At 36.0% G+C, this 14,396-nt stretch overlaps 1 protein-coding gene across 6 annotated transcripts in view; it reads left to right on the forward strand.

The window, feature by feature from the left end:
• Positions 1-14,396, forward strand: part of Cngl (Cyclic nucleotide-gated ion channel-like) — a 358,428-nt gene that overhangs the window by 95,652 nt on the left and 248,380 nt on the right. The window lies entirely within an intron of this gene.

The following is a 14,396-nucleotide window of genomic DNA, read 5'->3' on the forward strand; positions in this document are numbered from 1 at the left end:
GCTCGACTTAATTTGTCAATTTAATTGAAGAAATTTTGAAAATTTTTTTAATTGAAAAAAAACCGAAATACATTACAACAATAAAAAGTGATGGGCCGAACAAGTACTTTTAACATACGTAATCAAACATAATTTTATAATATTGAAATGAAATAACGTAATTAACGATTTTCAGTCCACAAATGTTGATTTGTTGTGATTATAAAGAACTGGATTAGCATTGTTTTGAATGTTGGAAAGCAAAATTTTTGGGTTTTTATGATTGTTGATTCCAATTTGCATTAGTGATTTGTCTAAAACGTCCTGAAACGGACGAGTATTCAATGTTACTAATGAGTACTTGGCCTCGAAGCGATATCATAAAATTTATTGCTGCACAGAACTTAAAAAATGCTGCAAATTAAAATTTGCAAATCGCTTCCTCAAGATGGTCAAGATGCACGATGCTCAAAGCTTACTCTATGACGTGCTATATTTTTCATTTTGGCTTCCTCATAGAGGAAGCTTTGAGCATCGTGCATCTTAAGCATTGTGCATCTTGATCATCTTGAGGAAGCAACTTGCAAATTTTAATTTGCAGCATTTTTTTTTTAATACAAGGAAATAATGTATTTTCTCTACCTTCTTTTACGAACTTTAATTTATCTCTTTGTTTAAATTCATAAAAAAAACTGAATGACGAGCCATCAGAAAAAACAGTTTGCAACTTTCAATTTTCATCGTTTTTCTATTTACATTGAAATTAAATAATTCAGACAACTTTGCTGGAAAGTATAGAGCAAGTACAGACTTATACACAATATCTTACAAAATTTCCAAAAATTGAAGCTGTTAGACGATTTTTTGAAAAACTCATATTATCGTAAAATTCAAAATGTCATAAAATTTAAACCGCTCAACCGATATTCCCCAAATTCAATCCCAACCTTCCTATTATGATAGTCTATTTATAAAAAAAAAAAATTATTAATAAATCTTAAAATTTTCGAAAGTTAAACTGTCGACACCCTTTTTATGAAAATTTCAAAACGTCGTCAGATTCGTAATTTTTTACAAATTCTGATAAAATTGTCAGAGAATGAAGAGCTTGTATAGATTAATATCTATGCAAAACGGTAGCCCTGTATCTCAAACCGTACACACACACACACACACACACGCGCGCACACGCACACGCACACAGATATGATTTTTCGATGTTTTGGAACATTTTGAGCACATTGATATTGAAAACTGGAAAAAAAAAAAATTTTAATACAGTAACAATAACTCATAGCTCATAGTACACGAAAACAACTCTCCATCACTAGGAAATACCGGACGACCTATCTCATCATCCCTCCAACGAGACACAGTTAAACAGTATCGATAAGACAAACCCGAATTATCCTCCTCTACATCAGCTGGGAAAAACAACCATTCCTTACAGTTCTAACTCATGATGACCAACCGGACCAAGTCCACCGATATCGTTAGAACTGAATCACGTTGTTACGTAAAATTCTCTCATCCCAAAAACCGAGCCAATCAAACCCTCTAACCTACTTTCCCACACTTTTTTCACTAACATCCAAGCCTGGGAAACCTTTTATCATCTCAATAGCCAATTTTGAACACAAAAACAATCCCCTTCCATAACTCTCACAAAAAATCCTCAAGTTATAAAATAACCATTTTTGTAACACAACGGCAGTTACCACCGAATCTCCGAAAAGTTACAATAGAATATCAGAACGTAATAACTTTTTTCCACTGCCAGTAAAATTGTTAAACTCAGCAAATTCAAATAAAGTCGACTTCAATTTGTAATAAAAAGTGTAACTCTACATTAATAAACAAAGACATATTTTGTAGTAACAAAATATCTTCTAACACTTTTATTCAACGACCTTCAACATCGACTCCATGGTTGGAAATCTCTTCCCAATCCAGGGATATTAAAACCTCCAACTCAAGGTCACGTTTACCTACAATATGAGGTAATCGAGAATCGCCCAAGACCTCAAAGAACGATCACCAACGGTGATCGGCCAATCGATACATCGTTCTCTACATCGAGGATTGAGCGATCTCAATCCTGAACATGACTACCTCCATGTTCTCGTCCTGTTTTCTTACAGTCTCGTGACAGCTGCCCGGATTTTTTGCATTGATAACAAACCGTTTGTTTCGGTTCCGTGCAATTACGCGCGAGATGTCCACTCCCACCACAATTATAACAAACATAATTATTATCAGCGTCCTTGGGTGGTTCTCGAACTGCGTTTCTCCTTACGGTAATCGGTTTTGAGTTAATCTCGCTTTTCTCGAGTTTCGATTGTTGTTTGTTTTCTGAATCATTCACGCCTTTACCTCCGATCTTCGTCGATGCCTCGCCTTATTTTATTCCGCCTATTCTTTCTCTACGCAGATTGGTCATTCTTTTTACGGGTAGGATATCGTGTAAGAATTCATCTTCGTCGTTGTAATTTTTACCCATCAGAGTATTTGCTGTGTCTCGCGACCATAGTCCCGTTAATATCTGCTCTTTCGTCTCTTCGAATCCCAATTTCATTTGTTGGCACTGTAACGACTCCGGAAGGTATGATCTGTTCCTACTCAGTTCATTCGCCTCTTCTCGTGCGACTCTCCGGCTACAAGAATAATCTGGGCGCCAGGTACAAAGAACCGTCGAATTACTCGACTTGGATTTTGTTCATTCTTGGGATGGTAACGCAACGCAAAAATTGAGTCTAGGGTGTACGAGGGAAACGAATGACCGAGGAAGGTCCGACTACTTAGCCTGAGTTACTAAATGTAAAGGGGGGCGGGGGGGGGGGGGGGGGGGGGTCCTTGAGGGAAAGTGTCAATTTCGTCACAAAACAAAATAGTCGACACAAAATATAAGATTCAGAACAAAATGCGTCATTTATTCACAACTGAATTTAGGGAAACAAATTATACAAAACAAAAGGTAATTGATCGAATCAAGGGAATTTAACAAAGTAATAATTCGGAGATGAACAATAGTTTCTATTTGCCATTTCGCATTGGCCCTACGCACCGATAGGTAACTAGGAATTTTCGTACGCGGCCCACCCGAGTTCGCAAGGTAGCTAAAGGTTATAGGTAATAGGTAATTGCGACGAGGGAGATCAAACATTGGCCACTAAGGTAATTCAGAGGTTATGAGTGGCTTCTGCGAGTCGATCTCAGGTAACTAACGCGGATGTCGTAGGCAGCGCAAGGCAAAAAGTAATTGACACCAGATAATTCTCGATATAATATTTCAATCGCAATAATCCCTAAAACGCAGAGATGAATATTTCGAAAGGTAACAACATCGGGAACTTCGGCCATGCGAAAGATAACGTTGAAGTCTCACGATCCCGAATAATATACACGAGGGCAATGCGAAAGGCATAAGATATTCAGATATATGCCAGATAACCGAAAATAACATAATTATCCAAATGAAATACAAAAGAGGTAATAGAAAATGAGTCAGTCGAAAAATGAAATGAAGACTACAGACTATATACGCGATACAAAAAAGACGATAGAAAGACAAACATGTTGTTAACCACTGTACAGCCCGAAATGCGACAACGAGACCGAGAAAGATGCGACAAAAACATCGCGCGAACGAACACGCTCGCTAGAGCCCTCGACACTTGCAGGGAGAGAGAGAAACAAAACTGACTCGAAATTTACTGCGCGTAATATCTATAGCGCATCCACACAAAAATTCATAAACTTGACCAAATAATGCTCAATATAATTCCTTCAGATAAAACAATTTCGAAGGATCCAAATTAATATCGAATTGACTGGTACAGTTGAGCCGCACAAACTGAAAAGGGTGGAGACACGGGAAGTATCGGCCACAATCTCGCTCGATACTTTGACACACATGTCTCCCGAAACGCCCTATAAATAGTAAATAAACTAGAACTAAATTCCGAAAAACTCAAAGGAAATACTCAACTACACCAGTCATCCGTGGAGAAAGAGAAACGGACTTATCGAGGAGTCAGCGCGTCGCACAGAGAAAAGACAAAGAACCTCAGTATTCGGGAGGTGTGGATGACTCACCGGTGAGATGATCGGAAGAAGACTTTTTGCGCGAACGAGTGGTCCTCGATATTTGGCGCTCTCCCCATCACGAAGTCCACGCTCCGCAGCGCTGATACGCTAGGCACAAACTAGAGCACGGGCTCATAGCTCACACTTTCGCGGTAATTTCAAAATATGAAGTGCGTTCGATTAATTAATTCTCGTCACACTTTTTCCGCGATACTCAGCTGAATTACTACTCCTGTTGCTCTCACCTCTCCCGTCCACTCGAAACATGCCTCCCGACTAGATAACCGTGATCCGGGTGCCTTTCCTCTTGGGGATCCAGCGGACATCTATGAGGGCAGAGGGGAGGCCGCCCTCGTGACTCAGTGGCCAATCGATTCACAGTGGGCCCACGACGATAATCCACCAGGAAACTGCAGCACCTCTGATGCTGGACCTCACCGGATGAGGCACCGTATTGCACCGATCGTGGCACCCGAATTCCCGGTGCTACAAAGGGTGCAACTCTCAGTTGCTGCAGCGGGAAAGACACGGGCGGCGTTCAACGAATGGCCTGTGCTAGCGTGTCCTTTCAGCCATCCGCAGGTCGAGAATGATATTCGGTGCTCGGATACGACGTGAGAGCAGTGCCTCTCGCGAACGATATCATGTTAAGCAATAGAAAAACATCACTATAATAAAAACTGTGTGCGAGGCCTAACGGTGGAGACAACACCAAATATCTCAAATTATATGAAATCTCAAAAAATTCCCTAGGGAAAAAAAGGTTGGGACAAGTACATTGATGGTCCCTTGTTTCCTGATTATATTACAAAAATGTGAAAAAAAATTCCATAAAAAAATTATTAAACCAACTGTAAATAAATTACACACAAAAATTCGAAAAAAATTTAACAAATCATGAAAAAACATTACATTCAAAAAAATACAAATCTGTAATTATTTTTTCAAGTGTCAAAAAATTCTAATAATATGCTGTAACGGTAGAACCGTCACACCCATGCCCATCACGACCCTAGCCCACCTACTGCTGCCATCTATCTGAAGCCCCTGTAAATAGTAAAGAAAATTAGAAAATAAACAAAAGAAAAAGGAATTCATGAGTACTGAGTTCATTATTTAGTACATAGAGGGAAAATATTTGTGAAAACAAAAGGAAAGAGAGAAAAAAATAAATATAAGAACGAAAAGAAATTCGGGACTTCTGTCTCCGACAGCCGTACCTCATCTGTCATAATCTTGCGAATTGACTGGCAAAAGGATCCCTACGCTAACCGCGATCCGGGAAGACCATTTGCCAAGATACAATTGCCACCTAGAAAAACGACGAATAAGGGAACTTAATGGGCAAAAGAATAAACAGGATAAATTAGGAAGAATATAGAGGAGAAACAGTAAAGAAATTTACCTGAGAGTCCGCCGAATAGAGAAGAATCGCGAAATTAGCAGCGCCGAGCTACAAGAAGTGAATCTTGAATCCAATTTCATCACGGCAGCTCCTTCGAGATATACCTGCCAGGGGATTTCAAAAACGATAAATAGAAGAAATTTATGTAACGGGAGTAACTACGGGAAAGAAATAATAATTGTGAGTCCAAATGGAAAAGATATTATTATTGGGAGTAACGGAGGGAAAGAGTGCATAAAAGACTTAAATTGGGAACGCAGAGGCAAACCCAGACTAAACACAAATTTAAAAAAAAGGAGGAAAAGAGGAAACAAGAATCACTTCTTAAATCTCCACGGACAGGAAGAATTGAAATAGCAAATAAAAGCAAAATAGAGCCAATAAATATCACACACTGTAAAACTGATAACACTTACCCAAATGCGATGCAAAACTGTAATTGAATATTGTAAACCAAACCTGAACAAGAATAAAAGTTTGTAAGTAAAACATATTTGTCACACGAAGAAACAAAACAAACACAGAACACTTAGGTCTCTCGGTGCACGCAAGGTACCAAGCGAATGAACGAATTGACGAAAACACACATCAATTATGCGAATAATTAATTTAAAAAAAAAAAAAACGAAAAAGAAAGACACATAAGGAGAAGCGCTTCGAAAGATACTGGCGAAAGATATTGAAAAACTGTCATTTCGGACAGGTAGCCTTGCTACAGCGCAAGCACCGGTCACACACCACAGAAAACCATCCACGCCAAGTTTGTGTGTAATTTTGACAGTGAATTTGGGCATTAAATTAGAATAACAATATCTTAATCGCAAAATCATTCTAGGAACGCTTGAAGTCACAAAACTCTTTAGCCGGTACAGTTGGAGGTGTAACATGATTCTCTGCAGAAATTGAAATTTATTCAAAATTCTTGGCTATGCTAAAATGATCTCATATTTTTTTTCCTATCTTGATTATCCTACTATGTCATTTTAGCAATCAATAATGGGAAAGGAAATTTTTCATTTACTGAAAATATAGTAAAGATCATTCGAAACTAAAGGGGCGGTTTTTTAATACTTGGCGTTCTTTTTTTACTTTTTTGAAGTATTTTTATAGTGATTTCGCTTTTTTTTTAGAAGAGTAACAATTACTAAATATTTTGGAAAATTATACATTTTTTCTTATCTCCATAAAATTTTTTACAAATGATTTGTTTAAAGTTGAGTAAGTACCTTCAGGTGGCGAAAGCAATCAACGCTATTAAATAGTTATTTTTTCTACGTTGACGGACAAAAATTGTTTTGTCAATTTCAAATGATGTAAATCTTGTCTATATTAGAATGGTCTTATATTTTTTTCCCTATCATGAAACAAATAATGGGGAAGAAAATTTCAAATTAACAATGATAATATTAGAAGATCATTCAAAACTAAGGTTGAGGTCTTTCAATATTTTTCGCTCTCTTTTTTTTTTTACTTTTTTTCAAGTGTTTTTATTACCGGGGAAAAATTTTCGAATAAAAGACCAAAAATGTTCCGCGATCTTTTCTCTTCTACTAGACCACTGGTTTAGATCTCGGATGCAAGAAGGCGCATTTTGAAGGGAAGACATTCACCTTTACTATGGTTCATTCGAAAAATCACTACGACCCTTTTTACGGGTGCTACGTCATTTCGAAAGACGTTGATTTTTGGTTTGTTGGATTCTCCTTTCAATTGGACCGCGTTTTCACATGAAATTTTTTCTCCTCAATTCCACGAGCGAATCCTCAAAAGTTGAGGTTTTAGTTTCAATTTTTTTATTGGAAACGATTTTTTTCGCTCAATCATCGCGTTTTTAGCAAAAGAAAAATTTTGAAAATTCCCGCGTATCGTGGGAAATATTAGATTTCACACGATATTTCAAGCGTAAGAAGAGTTGCGTCAGCGATTGTTTATTTACTGAATTTTTTTTTACATTTTCCTCCGTCCAATTTCCAGTGGAACTTCAAGTACCTTGATTGTCGTAACTCTGAAACAATGTGGTTTTTTTAATGAAATTTGAAGGGAGAGAAAAGTTTGACCTTCTATTCAATTTCAGCTCATGAGAATGTTATCAGATTTTTTACATTTTTTACTTCAAACAGTTATGGATTGATCTAGGTTTTTCGAGAATCATGAAGTCGTATTAGAATATCCAAAGTAGAAAAAGTATCATTTTTGTTTTTGAATTTTTTATTGAACGATTTCTTTTATAAGACATGGCATGAAGTACTGAAGAGCATTCCTGAAAAACTCGTGGAAAAGATACCGTGGATTGTGTAAAGAGCATCCATCAGATGTTTGGGGGCCGGGTTGAAGTTCCGAACGGTGAGAAATCAGAAGGCTCAAAAGTCCGAAAATCTAGCTGGGACTCGAAATATATAGATATACCGCACTAGCGAGATTTTCGGACTTTTGAGCCTTCTGATTTCTCACCGTTCGGAATTTCAACCCGGCCCCGATGTTTGTCTCATATCGAAGAAACTACCTTTCGTATGCAGCACTTTTTTCCCAATTCGCAAAATTCACAAGTTTCTAAAAAATGAGCATCGGCGTCTCATATCACGTATAACCTGTTGACTGGTATATACAAAAAAAAGTCGGGTCAGTTCTGGTAATAATGTATCATATGCGTACATATTGAAATCTCGTTTTTAATTTTCAACCGATTGGCACGAAAAATGGTTTACAAGGGTTTTTTGTGTCACTGAATCGAGTTCCGGGCTAAATTTTTATCTTGAAAGAGGTGAAAATTGAGCGTTAAGGCGGACATTGTTAGATTTTTCAATGGAAAGTTATTATGCGATATTACCCGAAAATTCCAAGTTCCACACTAGCCTCTTTTGTCGAAATAAAACTAAATTCACTATCCCCGAAGAGATGAATAATAAGGGCTGGGGTGGAATTTTCAGATTTTTTAATGTGAAAGTTTTTTACATTACATGGAAATTGCAAGTTTTTTAGGACACTAAACTATTTTATTGAAATGAAAAAAAATCACTATTCCCTAAGAGGTGAAAAATAAGGTTTGAGGGTGAAATTTTCAGATTTTTCAACGAGAAATTTTATGCTTTCCACATAAAAACTGTATGTTTTTTGTCGAGCATGACAGTCCTTTATCAAAATAAACCAAAACTCCCGATCTGCCGAGGGGTGAAAAATGAGGGTTGGGGTGCATTTCGATAGAAGAGGCTAGTGTTCTAAAAAACTCGAAATTTTCATGTAATATAGCACAAAAACTCCCCATTAGGAAATCTAAAAATTTCATCCCCAAACTTTATTTTTCACCCTTTCGCAGGTAGCGAATTTTATTTTATTTCGATGAAAGAATCTAGTACCCTCAAAAACGAACATTTTTTATGTAATATAACATAAGAATTTCCCATTGAAAAATCTGAAAATTTTACCTCCAACCCTCATTTTTCACCCCCTCGGGGATAGTGAATTTTGTTCATTTTCATCCTAAAAAATTTGGATTTTCCATGTAATATAACATAAAAACATGCCGCTGGAAAATCGGAAATATTCACTTTCAACCCTCATTTTCATCCTTTTCGAAGGTAGGTACATGAAAATTAAGATTGGGAATGAAATCAGCAACCTCGAAAATCCCCAGAAACAAATTTTCAGGTATTTCGGTAATTTATTGGCTCGTACCAGTTTTGGCACGAAAACCAGAAAAAAAACTTACCAGTCGACCGGTTAATAATAAAAAATCAAATGTAAAAATGAAATTTTTTCCACTCTGTATATTCTAATACGGCTCTATTAGGGTGGTTCAAAAAAATCGACTATTTTTATTTCCTCAAAGCCCGCGTTTCTATTGTTGCAGTGAGGTGAAAAATGATGCCTGACAAAATTTGAGCCCTTAAAAAAATTTTTTAGAGGTCGCTCATCGCGATTTTTTATTTTTCATTTAAATAACACGGGGAAGACGTTACTAGCTGCTTTTGAATTTTATTCCTCGGCAACGGATGAGAATACGACAACGCCCAAGGTGGTTTTTTGTAGGGATTTGAACGCTCTATAAAAAAAAGTCTCTTGTCGTTTTACGCTAAACCTACTCCTACAAAAGTTATTCAACGTCAAAATTGGCTTGGAAGAAAATTTCGACATTTTTTCACTTTTCCGGCGAAACTATCGACCTTGTCACAAAACGCAGTGGAAACTTTTTCGGAAATCATGTGATTTAGTATAATATCGTGTTCTTAGATTATTACAAAATTGAATAATATATAATAATATTACATTACGAGGTTATTCTTAGAGGAAAACTGCAATTTCCGTCGAGTGAATCGTTATATTAACAAACAAAGTTCGAAGTTTCATTGACTCATTAGGTGAAATTTCCAAAATGCATCGGATTTTTCCACCTTCCATTTATAATTTATTTGGGGCATCAATTTTTTTTTTTTTAGGAATGCAATATAAATACAGATTCAAAGTTATTCGAATTAAGTATAACGTCTAATGTAATTGAGTTGGAAAAATTGAGTGGAAATGATGTTTGGAATAATGGTTCATAGCTCTTACTGTAGAGCTATCCAGTATTCCAAACATTATTTCCCCTCAATTATATTAGACGTTTCAATTTATACTTAACCCGGCGTGTGTCCACTATATTTTTCGGTGCCCGGTGTGTATACTGGATACTTTAGGGAACAGTCGAGTTTACAAAGTTTTGTAGGCTTCCAAAAAATCTGAAAAAATTCTGGGTTACTTATTGGAGTGTCTACTACATGACCCTGCAGCTACCTAACTCAAAAGTTTAAAACCGTTGTTAATAAAAATGAAACAATCGTCTAAAATGTGGGAAAAGCGGACTTTTGTTAACAAATTCGTAACTCCAAAATAAACAAATGTTAAAAAAAACGGTTCTAGGGTTTTGTAGCTTAGACTATGAGCCTTTAAAAGAATATAGTGTTTTTTGTGTGGGTTCCAAAAAGTTGAATTATTTGAGCACCTGAAAATGGGGAATATTTTATGGATTCATGCGTGTCATAAAATAAACGAATAGGTAATTTTACGATACAAAAATGATTTTTTATTATTCAAAATACAAAGGAATGATATATTGATGATAATTGAAATCGTGGTCCTCGTTGCCATCTTGTTCACTGGGTATGTCTTCGTGAATCTCTTCTCCGTCGGATTCATTCTCACTTTCCTGATCGTAAAATACTTGGGAACGACGGTCATGTAAACTGTCCATTATCTGGGATGAGCTCCTTATACCCATTTTGAAAAACTGCTAGAAAGAATGGAAAAACAACCGATTGATACGCCAAAAATACAAAAAAAGTTTTTTTATCGAGGTTAAAGTTCGTAAAAAAAAGCCACAACAGCATCAAATACATGCAACATTCATTTCAATATAAAAAAAAAACTGAAAAACTACGAAAACGAAAAATACAACACTATCCACTTACCTTCGAAAATACTGACGCGGTGTGTGCACTGACCCTTTCAGAGAACGGCAGCGACTTACACTCACTGGCGTTTTTAGGTAAACTGCCGGAACCGGCGGTCCCTTAGACATTTAGTCCCTACTACTACCTAGATTTTTTAGGGGGGGGGGGGTAACTGGAGCCTGCCTTCTATCGGCAAGAAAGAATTTTGAGTTCGAAATTTCGACTGTTCCTTTAAAGTCCCAGTATACGCACGCCGGGTTAATTCAAATAACATTAAATCTGAATTTATATTGCATTCTTCAGTAAAAAAAAATTGATGCCCCAAATAAATTTTAAATGGACGGTGGAAAAATCCGATGCATTTTGGAATTTTCACTAAAAATAAGCATTACCTAATGACTCAATGGAACTTGGAACTTTTTTTGTTAATATAACGATTCACTCAACGGAAATTGCAGTTTTCCGCTAAGAATAACCTCATAATGTAGTATTATTATAAATTATTCAATTTTGTAATAATCTAAGAACACGTTATTATAATAAATCACATGATTTCCGAAAAAGTTTCCACAGCGTTTTGTGACAAGGTCGATAGTTTCGCCGGAAAAGTGAAAAAATGTCGAAATTTTCTTCAAAGCCAATTTTGACGTTGAATAACTTTTGTAGGAGTAGGTTTAGCGTAAAACGACAAGAGACTTTTTTTATAGAGCGTTCAAATCCCTACAAAAAACCACCTTGGGCGTTGTCGTACTCTCATCCGTTGCCGAGGAATAAAATTCAAAAGCAGTTAGTAACGTCTTCCCCGTGTTATTTAAATGAAAATAGTACATTACGATACGTGTGACTTAAGCTGCCTATTATGGCACGGCGTGAAGTTGGCGCCCGAGCGTACAGCGAGGGTGCTAAACGCCGTGCTATAATAGAGCAGCTTAATTCACGACTATCGTATACTATTTTATACTATTTTATACTATTTTATACTATTTTATACTATTTATACACAAAAGCGTGGCTAAAATGCGCTTTTATGTCATACGGTGCTATAAAATGTTTTAAGTTCATAACCTGAGCTAGCATAAAAGCAGAAGATAATTTCTTAATAATTGCAGAATCATTCTAGAAATCTTTGTTGCTCTGTGACGCTTGCTGGAAAATTTACCTGAAGAAGTGAGTGATTAGGGCTAAAAGTGTACACGAATGAATTCCACAGGAACCTTGATTCATTCACTGTACTTGGCTACGTTAGAAAATGATCTCATTTTTTTTTATTTCCAAAATTCTAAATTCCTACAGGAAACGTAATTCATTCACTGTATATATTACAATAGATCTTATATCTGTTCATAGTTAATAATTTTTTAATATTTTTTTATTGACAATGCAAAAATAGAAAAGCATTTAAAACTACGGCCGCGACCTTTTAATACTTGGCGTGCCTTTTTTACTTTCTGAAGTTTTAATATTTACTGATTTCACTGCTTTTGAGAGACGTGACAACTATATAGGAACCATATTTCATTCACTGTATTTGGCAACTTCAGAAAACGATCTCATTTTTTTTATATTTTCAAGTTTTTTATTGATATTGCAAATATAGAAAATCATTGGAAACTACGGTCGCGACCTTTTAATACTTGGCGTTCCTTTTTTACTTTTTCAATTATTTTTTTTCTGAATTCACTTATTTTTAAGCGGTGGGACAATATTTATTTAGAAAAAAAAATACATTTCTCGTTTTCAACGAAAATTTTTAAAACGATTTGTTTCAAATTGAGTGCTTTTCTTTATCTGACAAAAGCAATCAACACTATTGTACAGCCAATTTTTCTATGTAGACGGACGAAAAATGTGCGGTTATGTTCATGTGAGTTGAAACATTTTACAAGCAATAATGGCGACAATTTTGTTTATCCATTCAGCAAATCAAATTTTCCAATGAAAGAGTGGGAAATTCTTATGCGATGGGATGATATTTTAATTTTCTATTCCTTTTTTTGAAAAGCTCCATTTGTTTACTTGGAAAAATGATTTTTCAAACTATCTTCTTCTTCTCTTTCAATGGATTCCATGTTGACATGGATACTGTCAATGGTTTGCAATGTCCAAGGAGACGTTTCCATGGTATTCAATGTCTAAGCCTATAGCTTTATGGTTATTGGTGTCCAGTGATATTTTTTCATGGTCTTCTGTAACGTCTGAACCTGCCTCGACAATGTAAACTATTAATACGCAGATCTAGATATCGATAACTATGAGGAAATATATCGTAAACCATTGCACCGTTTACCTAAATATCAGGAAATATAAAATTGTCGAATATATATTGAAAAATACGGAGGCATCCACCTAGACGTCAAAAATCCTATAGTCGCCAACCTAGACATCGAAAACTATAGAGCCGTCGACCTAGATATCGAAAACCATGCGGTCGTCAACCTAGAGTTCGAAAACCTGAGAAAAACTCACCACACTATCGGAAACAATGGAGCCGTTGACTTTAATATCGGAAACCATGGACAAATTCACCTCAACATCGGAAACTATCGAGCTATCGACCGGGATAGTGAAAACTATGAAGTCGTCAACCTAGTCCACGAAAACAATGGAAAACATACCTGGACATTGAAAACTACGGAGCCGTTGATCTAGACCTCGAAAAGCATGAAAAAACATACCAAGACGACGAGAGCCATGGAGAAATATACCTAGCCATCGAAAACCATGGAGCTATCGACGTAGACATCGAAAACAATGGAGCCGTCGACCTAGACCATGAAAACCATGGAAAAACATATCCAGACATCTAAAACTATGGAATTGTTGACCTAGCATCAAAAACCATGGCGGAATATACCTGGACCACGAAAACCATGAAGGAACATACCTAGACATTTAAAACTATGGATAAATATACCTGGATATCCGAAACCATGGAGGAATCTACCTAAACCACGAAAACCATGGAGAAACTTACCTAGACATCGAAAACTGTGGAGCCCTCGACCTCGACCGCGAAAACCATAACGAGACATACTTAGACCACGAAAACCATGGAGGAATATACCTAGACATCAAGAACTATGGAGAAATACACGTGGACATTTAAAACTATGGAGAAATACACCTGCATATCAGATACCATAGAGGAATATACCTAGACATCGAAGCCATGGAGGAATATATCTGGACATAAAAAACTATGGGGTGGTCGACCTAGAAATCGAAAATCGCGATAGAATGTACCTAAACCTAGTTCTCGAAAACCCATGAGCTATCGCCCTAGACATCCTCGAAAAGGACCAGGATTTTATATTTTTTTATTTTTATTATTTATCATTTAATTTTATTCGTATTATTATATATTTTTTTTATTTCATTATATTATTATCATTTTATATTATTTTTTGTATAATATAATATATTTATTATATTATATATTAATTATAATAAAATATTTATTATAATAATATTTTATTATTCATGAATATTAATAAATAAAA

Source organism: Venturia canescens, chromosome 2 (assembly GCF_019457755.1).
Source record: "Venturia canescens isolate UGA chromosome 2, ASM1945775v1, whole genome shotgun sequence".
Taxonomy (NCBI): domain Eukaryota; kingdom Metazoa; phylum Arthropoda; class Insecta; order Hymenoptera; family Ichneumonidae; genus Venturia; species Venturia canescens.